Source organism: Battus philenor, unplaced genomic scaffold (assembly GCF_028537555.1).
Source record: "Battus philenor isolate CCGP_79_NKW_IND1 unplaced genomic scaffold, ilBatPhil1.0.hap1 SCAF_7, whole genome shotgun sequence".
Lineage (NCBI taxonomy): Eukaryota > Metazoa > Arthropoda > Insecta > Lepidoptera > Papilionidae > Battus > Battus philenor.
This window is the reverse complement of record NW_027181737.1, coordinates 9,506,692-9,522,378: the sequence shown is the minus strand read 5'-3', so window position 1 is coordinate 9,522,378 and position 15,687 is coordinate 9,506,692.

The window sequence follows — 15,687 nt, the reverse complement described above, 5'->3', positions numbered from 1 at the left end:
GCGGAAACCACTGGCCGGATTACATTTCAAAAGGTTTCAAATTCTCGTAAAGGCTTCCTAAATATTTTACCCTTACTACGTAATCATATTATTTTAAATATAATGTTAAGAATTTCTTTTCGGCTAGGACAAAATAAAAGTAAAAATAAAATTTAATCCGTGCATGAATTTGTGTATTACACCGTTTCTGTTCGCCAACACAAAAGAAAATATTTCTATTCAAAATAGTACCGAAACGAACCTAAAATAGACTCTAAAACATCATTCTTTGAATTCGCAGGTGCAACTTTATGTAAGCTTCCGTTTGTTTTTTATATTCAACTACTAGCCTTTTTCCACGAGCCTTTGAACTGAAATCGCTAACGAGGGACGCGCTACAAACGCCAGCCCCTCATGAGACTAACGCTATTTGTTTAAAAGAGGAACTAGTTTGGGGATGATTTTAACAGACTGTGTAGACTGTGATTAAAAATGGAAAATGGTTTTAGTTTTGTTAAAATTTACATAAAATATTTTTACATAAAAAGAAAAAACTGTATGTATTAGATTATTCACGAGGTGAAATTTCTTTATTCTATCATATAGTTTATCTACGCTGCACTGGCAACACATAACAACCTTTTTAAATATGTATTTTATGCTATTGTATTGTTAAAACTATTGAAAAAAATTAAACTTTTGAAATCCAAAATTTAAATAAACATCGATGATTTTATTAATATGTATATTCCGATATATTTATAAATGCATTGGTATATTCCGATAGATTATTTATTTTGCACACTCCGCTTCTCAGGTAGATCTTGAGGTCGCAACTCGAGTTCATTTCGCTCCCAACCGCCGACGATTGCACGGCCAATGTATCCCGCCCAGATTCCACTTCAGTCGGGCCATCCTGTAATCTTGGTTCTACTGTTGATCCCCTTATTTATGTTTCAATCTCGCATCTAAATTCTTAGCATAGCCCTATTATCCTTTGCTCTCTGGATGATCTTGAGCCTTCTTATAAGGCACATCATTAACGACTACGTCTTAGATTCATATTTCATCACAAGCAATACACACCAGGTGGGCCGATGATATATTCAAGGTTACAGGAAGTCGCCGGATGCTGGCCGTGCAAGATCATTATGGCAATTTTTCGGTGAAGCTTATGCCTTAAAGTGGGTGTCTATCGATTAACATGATGATGATTTATTTTTCTTCTGCAGCCTTAGGTTGTTGTTATAAAACATATTCCAATAATATCTGTACTTACTTGCAGATTTTTCAAAATTGAAATGGTTTATATTTAAATTGTTTTATATAGATGTATCATTTTCTTGGAACATCTGTAGAAGTGTAAGGAAAATCAAGAACAAACTGGGACATTTCTTGTCGTTGGCGCTTTTGTTATCATTGTTGCTGATTTATCCATGCCGCGCTTGTAAGTTCTGTAAAAATAGAAGAAAAATATTATGTTCTGTACAGAGAGTACAGAAGATAAAGGGAGTTTCCGATATATTTAATACTAGCATTAAAATTGTATTCAATTTTTATAAATAAAAGGTTATCCTTTATTATGACACACAACCGCGTGAAAGAATTTAGAACATGGAATAAATTTGTGTATAATATGTAAAAATATGTTGAAAAAAAGTGTTTATTTATATTTTGTTAAAGAAGTTTTTGAGTTATAACAAAGTTTTGCCAATTAATTATATAATTATATAGTATTGCCATTGCTCATAAACAAGTTTCCAGAGGATGGACTGCAGTGTCCTCTGCGTACCATAATATAACACTGTGATCGCCAACCCGCCTGCCAACCGTGGCGATTATGATATATCCCCTATAGCTGTATTTAGGGAAGGCCTATGCCTTGAAGTGGACGACTATGAAGGAAAATGGTTGTAAGATAAATGTATACATACAAAATAACCTAGGTTTAATTCCGATATATGCAACAATATACAACATAATCTATATACAGGAACATAATGTTATACAGGATTGCCACTGCTCACAGACAAGTTTCCAAAAGATCGGTAGCAGCGATCTCTGCAAAGAGTATCTAATTCATTTTTAATAAACGGAATAAGATTTTTAATAAAATGCCGCAAAACATTATTGATCTACCATTAACAAAATTAAAAACTCATTTTTAACTTATATTTAAATGATAAGAATCCTTGGCAATGTCGCCTGATTATTTTGATTTTATTCAGTCTATATCTTTTTTTTATAGATTAAAAAAACAATAATTTTACATAATACAATTGTTGTAACTGGCTAGTCTGTAGAATGTTTTTTTCCTTAGCTTACAAAAAAACGTTATTTTTAGTGTCGAAATGTAATAAGAATGTGGAAATAATGAATGACCAATTTGTAGTTTATATTACGCTTGAAATGATAAGCAAAAAAAGAATTTTATTAACAGAAAATTGCAAATTGGCTCACCTCAAACATTCCTCTTCGTTAGTCTCGTCATAAAATTTTGTTACAATTGATGCGTCTCTTCTCAGATACGTTTCTATAACAATATCGTACAGAACAATGTAAAAGATTTAAATTTATATCCGTTGGCGAAATTAATTTAATTTTTGCTGTTTTTAAGCTTTATTGTAATTATTTGAGTTACAGTTCAGTAAACATGCATATTCAATGAATCATGAGGTGATTATAAATACATTGTAAATACTATAATATTATTTCCCGTTGGACTATTCAAATTTTAATTACATTTAAAAAAAAGTAACGTAAAAAATTTCTTGAGAAAACGACGTTATTATTTTACTTTATTAAATATTCTTTCACTTTCATGTTCACTGAACCTTAAGCTAGCTAAACAGCCTTACGGCAATCTTCGCGTTATTTACTCGTACGCTACGCAAGAATTCTTCTTGGTTTTGTTTAAGAAAATAAGTGTTATTTGCATACACCAATTTTTTAGAAAGTTTCGTATTTTCGTTACATTAGGTATTAAATTAAACAAAGAGACGTTTGTATAATTTAATATCTAATAGAGTAAACAATTTATTATAAATATAACGCATACATACATACAGCAGGCAGCAGGGAGCTGGCAGCTGGGACCTTAACGTTCTGGAGTGGAGACCACGGACTGACAAGCGTAGAATAGGACGTCCTCCCACAAGGTGAACATACGACTTTAAGACACTGATTAAGGCCTCTTTCAATTGGTCATTAAGGAAATTTATGAGGCAGACCCATATTCAGCAGTAGATGTCCTAGGACTAAAATAATGAAGACGATAATCACCTGCTATTTAATTTTTAATCCAATTACTTTATTTAATGAGCAATTCTGCAGTCTAGTTTCAGAAATTCATTTAGATAGAGATGGTTTTATACCTTTTGTGCTAATTGTTTAGTGTAATTCCATTATGCTGGAATTTTTAAACCGCGAATGTGCAGATTAACATGACTAGGCTCTCTTCCGTCACTCAACTAACATCGCGTTTGAAGTTTGTTTAGTTGGATGTATACCAGACCAACTCGATCCATCCAAGCAAATGCGTTTTTACTTTTGTTATGATAGTATGATGTAATACAATAACGAGTAGAAATTAGTAGTAGTAGTTAATAAGGAAAATAACGATGTACATGTAATTAGGTTTGAACTTCAATCAATGTTTTCACATTCGACTGACAATATAATTATAACTTTTTGTGGGATTCCCCTGCTACTCCCGTTAGAGTAAAAATCCTGTATGAGCTACTGGTGCGTTATTTATTTTTGTTAACCAGGATATATGCATTCTGTAATTATATGCTGTTAGATAGCACTGATATCTTTAAAACCATTAAGGATCAAGATTATTGCGCCATATGATCTCATTTTGAAAACCAGTTTCGACCTTTAAGCTGAAACTCCAGTTTAATAACGACAAAATTATAAATGAACGTAGGTTAAGGCGATATCGTCGTTTCGTCGAGCTAAATTTTAAAGTTATTTAATGACTTTATTTTGATTAATAGCAATAAGTTAGCAAATACCTTTTCACGTTATTTAGACTCTTTTATATTTAATAAGGTTTAAGTTCAACAAATATATGAGAAAATAACTAAAAAAAGACAATATGTGCATAAACAATATACATAAACAAAAAAGTTAATAATTTTATGAAATATGTTTGTGATAGAATATTAAATAATACCGATTATTAATAAGAGGAGATTCGTAGACAAAAGAAAGCAACCGCGATAAGCTAACAGGTTCTGAAATGTATACCCTTGAATGGTAAGCGCAGCGTAAAACGTCCATCTACAAAGTGGACAGACGACCTTATTACGATCGTCGAAGATGCTAAATACAGACTGTTTCCAATGGGGGATTACACAATTAGTAGTAGATTAGAATGTACGACGCATTAACAGTAAGCACATGAGGAATGAAAAATAAAGTACACCATTTTTAAAATTATTTGCACTGGAAATTATTTTCGTACATAGAAGAACAAAGAACGGTACTATGGATACAAATAATATTATTCAAATTTTACCTTATGCTTCCGTCAATTCTAATATACGCTTTTTATGATTGAAAAAATTATGTTGGTGGAAAATTTGGGGATAAGGAGATGAGCATCACAATAACGTTGATTTGCAAAAAAATTTTAACATCATATTTAATTTTTTATTAAAATTAAATGCTCGTCAACTGAAGAAATTGGCTAAAAATTTTGTTTGTTTTAATGCTAATTGAATTAGTGAAAAAAAACACAAATTTCTTTTGACCATTCCTAAAATTAATATTTAATTTTGGTAACATTTATAATACCAAATTTAGAAAAGTTATGATTTCAGACAAGTAAATGTAAATTAATTAAAAAATCTTTTTTCACAACGCTAAGTATGAGGTCATTATATTTAAATATTTTAATAAATTTTCAGGCGATACTTGTAACTTTTCGGCAAATGGGATTTTAATTTATTAATTATTTTAGGTATTTTTGACATATTTTGCATCACTTTTAACTAAAAAAAACTGACAAGTTTCATTGAAGTCTATCTAATTTTAAATAGGGATATGTGTGGTTGTTAATATATATTTCAATAGTAATTTGTTTTAATTTCTTATCAAATGTTAAAGAAATATTTTTTTTTCATAGTCTTCATTTTTTTACAATTTTATTTCATTTCTTCTTTTTAAAAAGGAAATAAAATATGAAAAAACAACAACTGATTGGTCGACATAAAAACCTTATAAATGTTCAAACTACAGTATGTGTAGAAAGATGAAGTAGTTTTCACATTTTCCTTTTTGTTCAACAGACAGAAAATGACAAGAAACTTAGTGTAAAGTTCCTTAATGATAATGTCTTCCAATATAAATGGCTGTAGTCGAGACATTCTTAAAGGAAAAACACTATAGCTTTATTGCTCTAATATAAAACTTTAGCAAAGCATTTTCTGAAGATATGAATAAACGGTCTTATTCATATCTCTATAAAATACTTTCTGCTTTAATCAAGCGGCCTTCGTTATCGTTTTTCTTAACCTTCCTATTAACATAATAAGAAAGTAAATCCTTTACCAAACTCGATAGTTTGTTATAGTTTAATGAGTGCCCTAACGATCACTTAACTTAGTCTTTGACAAATTACATGGTAACGACAAGGTACATGATTAATATTTGCAAATAAATAAAGTATCCATAAAAACATTTATTCACAGAATGTTTCTAATCAACTTCTTGAAGTTCTGGCAAAAATGTATTGGTATATTAATGTGAAGACTTTTACCGAGAGAATTATTTTGATTGTTATATAAATAGAAAATTAACTTTAGATATTTTAAACATTTGAGAAAAGAAAGAGACGAAAAGCTACATTTAAAGCTATGCGCTGCTTCGACCTTTTATTTTATTTTATTATGAGCTCTGTAAGTATGTGTCTTAGTGTTTGTGATTACGTGCTTATTCTACGGATGTAAAAATCTTCTAATAAGAAGCAACAAATATTATCGAGTTATTGAATATTATAGAGCTATAATATAATATATTCCTCTTAGATTCCATCTCTTATGACAATGCCTTAAGTGTTCGGAATATTTCCAAAGCAATTAAATACAGCAGACATGTTATCCACATACAACAGTGCGGCAGAATATTTTGCCTTGCGCGTAATATTCTATTATACGAAACGATGATAATATGAACGCGATCCACGCAGTCTTAATACGTATCGTTATATAGTTTAATAAAAATAAGGAAATATTTTTTTTTAAATAAGCTTACTTTTTCATTACACAATTGTAAACGTTTTGTAGACTGTTATAATGAGTTTTGTTCTAGGTCGCTAGTTCTGTTGGTAGTAAGTAGACATGTAATTAGATAACTATTCAGAATACTTACTTTATGATGTATTTAATTTGGCTATTTTACAAGTTATTTTTTTATTTACTCACCAGCAATAGTTTCAAAAATATTGTAATCAAATAAAAAAAATGAAGGCCACGGAATAAGTGATTTTTGGTATAGAGCACCTTGTGAGTAGAGAAAGATTCTTTAGCGATAGTTACAAAGCGCTATCATTAACATATACAATCAGATCCAATTTATAACAATAACTATACAATGTCTTAAGCTCAGAATTTACATTAAAATATAAATAATCAATCAATCAACAACTTATTACAAAATTAAAAATAAAGAAACCATTTATTGGAATACAACATTCACATTATTTTCATGATATCAAAATCTTTAAAATTTCAGACCTCCACACCACCGAAAAACCATACACTTTTTTTACTTCTATATACTACTTCTATAGATTTAAATAAAATACTAACGGCTCCTTAAAAATACACGACTAATTAATCCAATAATGCAACAAACATAACATTTAGGTATTTCAATTAGTTCAGACAATATCGGTATAATCAAAGCGCCGTTATGTTAGGTAACAAGTAATATCATCGGCCTGTTTGACGTCATTGCCTTCTACCCTTTAACGCCAATTTAATAAATTTTATGAAGTAATAACAATTATTTATAAATATTTGTAAAACAAACACACCTCTGTTGCGTTTTCAAAAAAGTTCAAAGAATAAATTAACAACTAAACTGCACAACAGTCTCATAACACATTAGTGTTTCCGTAAATCTGTGACTTGTTTTTTAATTTTTTATTTATTTTATAGTTTGTTTTTATTATTTGTTGTGACACTTGTTTTATCGTTTAGTATTGTGAAACCGAAACCGCTGTACCGCGCATTAGGAAAGCGGCGAGGTAGCGCTGAGTAAAAAACATGAGAGCCACTGCTGCGAGCATTGACGACGGCCGACGGATCGGAGCAGTCGATTCTTCTTCTCGTCTTGCTTACATGCACATATGGCGCATTACAGCGGTTTCAGTTGCACTATAATTACTACCACTCAGCAAAAACTGAAACTGTCCATTGAGATTAAACTCGGTGAATAGATTTCGATATTTTTTAATGGTTCTGCTCTTAAATTTCACAGCTAAGTTTTAATGTATCTAAATAATCTAACGGTCGTAATTAAAAGAAAAGAATAAACTATGCTCCCTTTTAATTAAGAGTTTTTTAAGAATTTGAAGAAAATTGTAAGAAAGAATACGGAAAATATACATTATAAATATACATTTGCACTGATTAGTAATAACATTAGCGACAACTTATGTGTTAAAGGTATGTGTTTATTAAAACACCGTGTATCGTATCAAACACACACAGCGTCGTAGCCGTTCAGAGTGCTAAGACAAATAATAATATGCTTATCTGAGCCGTGCAGCACTGACGTTAAAGCGTTAAAAGATTTCTACATACTACCCAGCTAAGGTGGTGCTCGTATATATTAATTAATTACGAAAGAAATGGGCAACGTAAATAAGTATAGCTGCTGTAATATTCATTCAAAAAAACTTATTCATGCTTGTAGACTCTCTTACGATGAATTTTAAGGAATAAACTTATAGAGACCATAATCTAAGGAATTTTCTGTATATTGTGATCCCTTTTTAACAATATAAACAAAAGACACTACGATGCGTTAAAATTTAAGATTATGCTCACGGTACACTGGGCCGAATCGGACTGGCGATCGAGTATAGGTACGGGGCTAGCTTTCTTTACGCCTAGGACTAGGGACACCCACACCTGTCTCATATACAAAAGAGTCCCGTATCTGTTGCGTTTAAAATATCACGCATCCTACATGCTTCATAAAATCGTGCTTAAAAATAAATGCCTAAAATGATATAATATTATTAGGTTCAGGTAATGGAAGGATTGATTTTGGATTTCTCGGACCGGCAAGCGCAGCGTAGGACTTTCACGCACAACATGGACTGTCGACCCTGTCGTCGAAAGTAACTTGATGCACGCCGCTTATTATAAATCTTAGATATGTCCATGTCCAGCGATTGACATCTTACGGCTGAAATTATGATGAGGAGATAATGCAATACTTGTAAAAAATGAAACTTACAAACCAATTCATTTATATTCGAGAAAAGATATTATTTTAAATAATGCAAATATAAAACATACAGTATAAACTGATTTATAGATTACCTATATCTCTCACATAACAGTAGTCCTTAAGCTTTATTATAGTATTCGAATATTCCGGTTTGATTTGACATTTTCTAGATACGAGTAAGTTTACTTAACTAATACATACAATTATGCGCAAATTCATAGGGAAAACAATTTTAGTAAATAAGTATATTAAATAAAATGTGATAAAAAAATTAAACAATACAAATAAGATGCCATATTTTACAAGAAATAAATAAATCGTTAAATCACTTTATCTTTGGATGAACATTTTATAACGTTTTCTTATTGATAGTTACGAAGATAAATACTAATTGTAAAGATTTATTAAAATTCAAAACAATATCACGTTTTATAGAGTCGGCAATCAGTTTAACAGAGACAAAAACAATTAGGTAAAAGACAAAGTCAACACACGGCACAAATTTAAGTCGTGTGCAACGGAAGGAATAAAAATACAATTAGCTCCGGAACGTGGCTGGTTAAACGTTAGTCAACACCAGAAACGAGGTGAAACGCAGGCTAATTCGGCCGAAAGCGTGTGAAATGTTGCCTCTAAAATTCTCTTTGCAGTTATAATTAACAAATTTTCTTTCACTTTTTCACAATTTCTTGGTACAAATGTAATGAAAACTTTCTACATTTTTATTTTCATAGATTACGATGTTTTATTTTCACAAAACCAACAACTTTGATTGATATTTTGTTGTACGACTATTTATTTATATTATTATCCACTTAGGAACATTTGAAGTAAACACTAGTGTAAGTCGTTATAAGAATGCCAGATTAGTTAATTTTTATAGAAACTAAAACCCCAATTGAGCTTCCTTATAATGGCGTCCTGCAAACAAGCTGAGAGTGTCCTGATCTGCGTAGAGCCTATATAGGCCGATAAGTGTAGGCAACACAACCTTAACACCGTATTAGCTTTATTATAAATTAAAATATCCTTCAAACGTTGTAAAATACATATGGGTAGCCCCCAAAACAGTAACAAATTTTGAATAAAATAAAGACTAACGAAAAAATATTAAACTGCTATTTGAACCGGAGTTCTACGGATGTAATCAAAATATCTTATAAAATATTAAACAACAATTGGTAATACTAAAGACCGACATAAAACCAAAGACTGAATTCATTTTTAATACGTTTTTTTTAATAATAAACTTAATGTTTTTATTACTATAGAAGTGTATTGTATTACCGTACGTTTGCCTTTAAAATAATAACAAATTTTATGAAGCCTAGAGAAAGATATAAGAAACTTATATTTATTTCTTATCTTTACCTCATGTATATCGTTGTTTTTTAATTAACTTCTAATTTCTACTCGTTATTACATTACGTCATACTATCATGACAAAAGTAAAAACGCGTTTGCTTGAATGGATCAACTTGACCTAGTATACATCCAACTAAACAAACTTCAAGCGCGATGTTATTTGAGTGGCGGAGAGGGCCCAGTCACGTTAATCTGTATATTCGCGGTTTAAAAAATTATGCTGGAATTATACTATACAATTAGCACAATAGCTTTAAAAGCATCTCTATCTAAATGAATTTTTAAAACTAGACTGCCGAAATGCTCATTAAATAAAGTAATTGGTAGGTGATCATCATCTTCATTGTTTCAGCCGCAGGACATCTCCTGCTGACGGACATAGGCCTGCCTCATAAATTTCCTTAATAACCGATAAGAAACGTCCTATGCTTCGTTTGTCAGTCTATGGTATCCACTCTAGAACGTTAAGGTCCAACTGCCATATATATGAGTTTTCTTTACAATAAAATGTTTACTCTCTTAGATTATTAAATTGTTGTATAAACGTTATGTCTGTTTAATTTAATTTCTTATGTAAACACGAAACTTACTCTAGAAGATATTGCTGTACGCTAATAGCAGTTATTTTCTTATAAAATACCAAGAAGAATTTTTGCGAGCCGTACGAGTGAATAGAGCGGAGATAGTGCAAGTGTTTGTTAACCATCGTGATCACAGCACTCTCGTATATGTCAACGACGGAAACGTGAGTAACTTTTTCGAACTATAAATGAGTCAGTTTTATATACGCAATTGTCCGAAAACATTATTCAATATCGCAAAGTGGATTATATGAGTCCATGATAGGGCGCTAAACGTATTGAGATGTTTGCTGATTTTCGTAACGTGTATAGCGTGAATGAGAATTGGCTCAGTCCTGCCCAGTAGTACACCTTATGTAATTGTTTCAGCCCCGTACGAAAGTGTAGTTTCGCATTTAGCGTTGAAACACAAACTGTTAATATTTGTTATTTGTGTTTTGCCTCTTAGGTATGATTCAATTAAATTTAAATTATTTCGTCGTACTCTTTACACTTCAAGTTTTTTTAAAATACGCTATGAACAACAGAATCTAAAGCTTTCATCATATCTGTTGATAATTTCTTTAATTATTCCGTAAATGGCTACATAATTTTTTTTCTCATGCCTTTTTGCTCCACTGCGAGAATATTATTGATTTCCAAATAATTATAAAGTTATAAAATTTTAGAGAAAATAGGAATAAGTACTACAGGCCTGTAAGTTTTCATAAAGTCTATTATCGTTCAAAAACAATGGCTTAGTTAGTGATATTATTAATGTGTCAAAAATGATACCTTTTTCTATACATAGGTAATCAATATGACATAGTATAGGCTAGCTTCTATTATTATTATCTATGCTTCATAACCTGGATACTAAATCGACTGTAGCTTGTACTATTTGTATTTTTAAGAGTGAGAATAATGCGATGAAGGTCATCAAGTGAAGCTCGAGTCATAAATAGGGATATGGGAGTCATAAGTATGTCTTCATAGGCTATAAAATTATTGTTAAAACTATACGTTGTGCTGCTTAATAAATTAATTTAGTCAATGAAAAAGTTAAAAGCCTCAGCAATGGCTTGGGTATCGCTTATCAATTGCCAATTTGAATTCATTTGATAAATGTATTCCTTTAGATAGTTCAACAAGTACAACATAGAAGGTTTACCTACATCATTAATAGATGACTTTGTAAATGTGGCCGGAACGCGCTGGATGCCGGCCATTTCCAATTGGCCCTCTATGGTCCTGTGGCTGAAATGATGATGGTAAATAGTGAAGCATTCCGAGCGATAGCATTTCGTTTGAAATAATTAAAAAATAATGATAACCTCTTATAATTATTAAGTAGACACTATAATTTAATATAAACGAAAAAAAATATTTCACTCTTAATAAATAGTTCATAAAGCGTATACTAAGGAATGTATTATTATACCATTACTATACTAAGCTTTGTAATATAATGAAGAATATAACAATATGTTTCACTTAATTTAATTTTCGTTAGGTTTCCTGTCTGTTGCAATAGCGCTCAACTCTTTTGTACCCTCAAAGTAATTCAAATCCTTTATATTGAAACTCACTGCGTTATGTTGAATATTTCTAGTTTGAAAGAAATAAGAAATATTATAATAAAAGACTTTATAGCTTTTCTTAATCCTCACTAAATTTATGTACATTAGCCTTTCACTTACAATTGTATCTGTAACTATCAGTAATGTAATTATCAAATTACTAAATTCGAGTAAAGATAATGAATAATTTTAAAAATGTACAATAATAAGAGAAGTCGGTGACTTCTTTTTTGTCAATATTGCTTTAGATACTTAAAATTAATATATTGTACACCTTATCCAAATATCATAGGTTTTAAAATTAATACGTAACATAATGATGGTATAATAAAAAAGGCATTATCAAAATTCAAATTACGTCTCAAAATAAATTTGCCTGACGCATTCTAATAGAAAAATAATTTAATAGTACATATATCACAGTAATCATTTTATAAAAGATGATTGGAAATAGGTGTAAAAGTTTTAAACCTTGTTGCCCACAAATGATCTACTTCACTTGTGATAGATCAACCTTTATGTAAATTTGTTATTTAAATATCAACGAAAATATAATTAAGAAGTTAATAAAGCAATTATATCATACTCAGACGAATTAGTAAGTTAATTTAGCCAGAGAGCATTCACGAGACGTCATTTGGTAAATACTTTTAATTGGATTGCTATAATGTTTATATTTTAATCGCAAGAGAGTTATATAACTAAATATTTCAAAGCTAATTGACATTCAACACAATGATACGAAGTTTGCTTTAGATGTATAACATTTAATCTCGTAAGTCTTCGAAGTAATTTGTATTTTCATTATGATGGTCTTTAATAAATAATTAATTTTGCCGCAAACAGATTTTACAGGGACTGCAGGCATCTTCAATTTAGTAGCATAAAACTACGAACAGAACATCCGGCTCCCTACTTCTCAACTCCTATATCTCAAGGAATATCTTAAAATGAAAGTTATTCTTGGTATTACAGTTCTCCGTTGAATCTTGATGAATTAAACAAACATTTTAATCCTACAAAATAATGAAGTGTTTAAGAATTTCAGGCGTTTTCATTAAGTAGACTTGCAGAATGCGACACAACTGGAATGTAAATACTTCAAAGCTTCAGTACAATTTCAGAACACATAGATGTCGATGTCGATAAATAAAGCTTATCGACTATTTATAGCATTTGCAACCAGTGTTCTACTATTTTAAATTTGTAAACTACGTTTCATTTTAATTAACTCATTAAATATTTTAATTATACGTTTATATGTTTTTGTTATGACATATTACGAAGAAAAGATTGTACATGAAATGACTATCATTTATTTTTTACTCAGAATAAAATTCAAATCAATACAATATGCCAACCCAAATCCCAAACTCAACCCAAATCAAACTAGTTATAGTTACGCATTGTAACGACAAATCTAAACCATACGAAGCTTTATTAAACTCGTTGCAAAATTAATACCAACAACATAAAATAATTAAAAATACGATTAAAGAGTTAATTAAAGTAAATTGCATCATAGGCTTTTAGTCATGACATTATTAATAAATGACAAACAAACCATGTGTTATTTTAAATTAAAAATTATTTAGATTTAAATTCCAAAAAGTCCATTCCATTGGATTCACCGTGCTGATGGCCGTCAGGTCGCTGTAGCGAGAGGGGCCTGGATGACCTACCATTCTTATTTCCAGAAGTGTATTCGCTCATTAGGCTCAATTCTTCAATCGGTTCTAAAGAAATTTAGTTCCAATAACTCTCGCTTCTACCTCCACTGCATACAAATTTGCCATAAAATTATTCCTAATACTTTCGTTGTTTAAGTAGTAGTATTTGCTCACTTTAATTGTCGGGTCTTTAGTGCTTATCTATAATATTAAAATATTATAATTATATATATAATTATATATATATATTATTTTCTGAAGTTCTTTATCTTGGTCTCTTATTTTAACTCCGAAAAGTAGTTCAAATGGTGTCATTTTGATACTTCATTGGTATGTTTCGTTCAGACAACGTTGCACTTTTACCATTTGGTGGGGTCATCAGACTTAGTTTGCTTAATACGGCTATTATGATTTGATGTATGCGTTCTACTTATCCCTTACCCCTGGGCTGTCCTGTTGTGATAGTGTACAAAACATTCTTTCAATATTCTTGGAAATCATTTGAAGTGAACGCAGCGTTGCGATCTGTAATTATCCTCTCCGGTGCACCGAAAACTTGTTGTTGTATAAGTTTAATGTCTCTAATGTCTCTCCAGTAGTCAAGGTCTTTACAGGGTAGATCCACGTGAATTTGGTATAAGCATCAACGACAGTCAGGATGTATTTATAGTTCTTGTTAGTCGTATTCATTGGTCCCAAATGTAGAAATCCTTCTTTCTTTCTCTCTTGTGAGATATTAGGATGCATTCGATGCCATTGTTTATAATTTTTCTTATCTTATCTGTCATGTTTTAGATGAAATACTCTCTTTTGATCAATTCCTCTGTTTTAATAATTTCAAAATGACCTCTTTCATGATTTTTCCGTATTATTTCATATTATATTTTCTTCGGCACAACGAGCAGTTTGCTTCCATTTTTCATCTTATATAAAATTTCATTCTGCATCATGTAAGCTGGTATGGTAATTTTGAGTTTCTAATATTTTCTTTAATAGTCTTATGTGATCGTTTTCGTTCTGTGCTTTCATTATTTGTGCTGAAGTTTCTGTAAGTATCAGGCAAAAAGGGTTTTAGCTTAGCGCATTCGCGTGCTTCATCCATAGTCCTGGTCGGTGATCTATCTTATAATCGTATTCTTCTAGAAGCAGAGCCCAACGTGCGACTCTAGGTAGCAAATCCCTTCTTTGCAGTGTCATAGTCAAGGCAGAGCAGTCTGTGATTATTTTAAAGTATATTGCATGTAAGTAAACTCTAAACTTCTTTATTGCAGCAACGATAGCTATAATTTGCAAATAGTGGTTATGATATTTTATATATATATCTTGACAATAAAACAGTAAGCTCTATTAGTATAACACGTTTCCATGTTCTAAAAAATTGGAATAAGTCCTGCCCTGAAGACGACATCGCCATGTCCTCGGTCATTTTTTAAAGTTTCTTGTATCTGTCCACCATTACAGTTCAATAAATTAAAGTAATTTTTTTTAAAGTTGATTCAAAAATAGAAGCAAGTAGTAACTATAAACGTAAAAAGTAAAGTAATCAGTCGCTCTTTTAATATATTTCTCTAATTAAGAAAATTGTTTTATTACCCTTAATAATAATTTAAAATTTGTATATATTTTCTGAAAACATATTTTAATGTAAATATTGAAAAATATATTATAACTTAATATGACATAATAACTAAATTCTAATTTAATTACTTTATTCACGATATTCTAATTGAATACACGATTAAGCATAAACATTTATTCATTTATTTAATCTTTTTACACTTAGTGCAATGACGAACAAATTTTTATACGCATTTTCTACCAGCCAATGTGAAGTGATGTAGGTCGCAAACCCTTTTAAATATTTAACGATTTGGTAACTCTCTAATTCCGAGATGAAGTTTAATCCAAACTAGAAAAATTCGGAAAAAGAAAAGAGAATGAACGAGTGAGAAGGACGAAGTAATAAAAGATTATTTGACGATCGTTAATTTCTCTCATGATCTGAGTTAAGGAATGTAAGTACTTGGTTCAATTTGCAATCTACCAACACTGTTATAAACA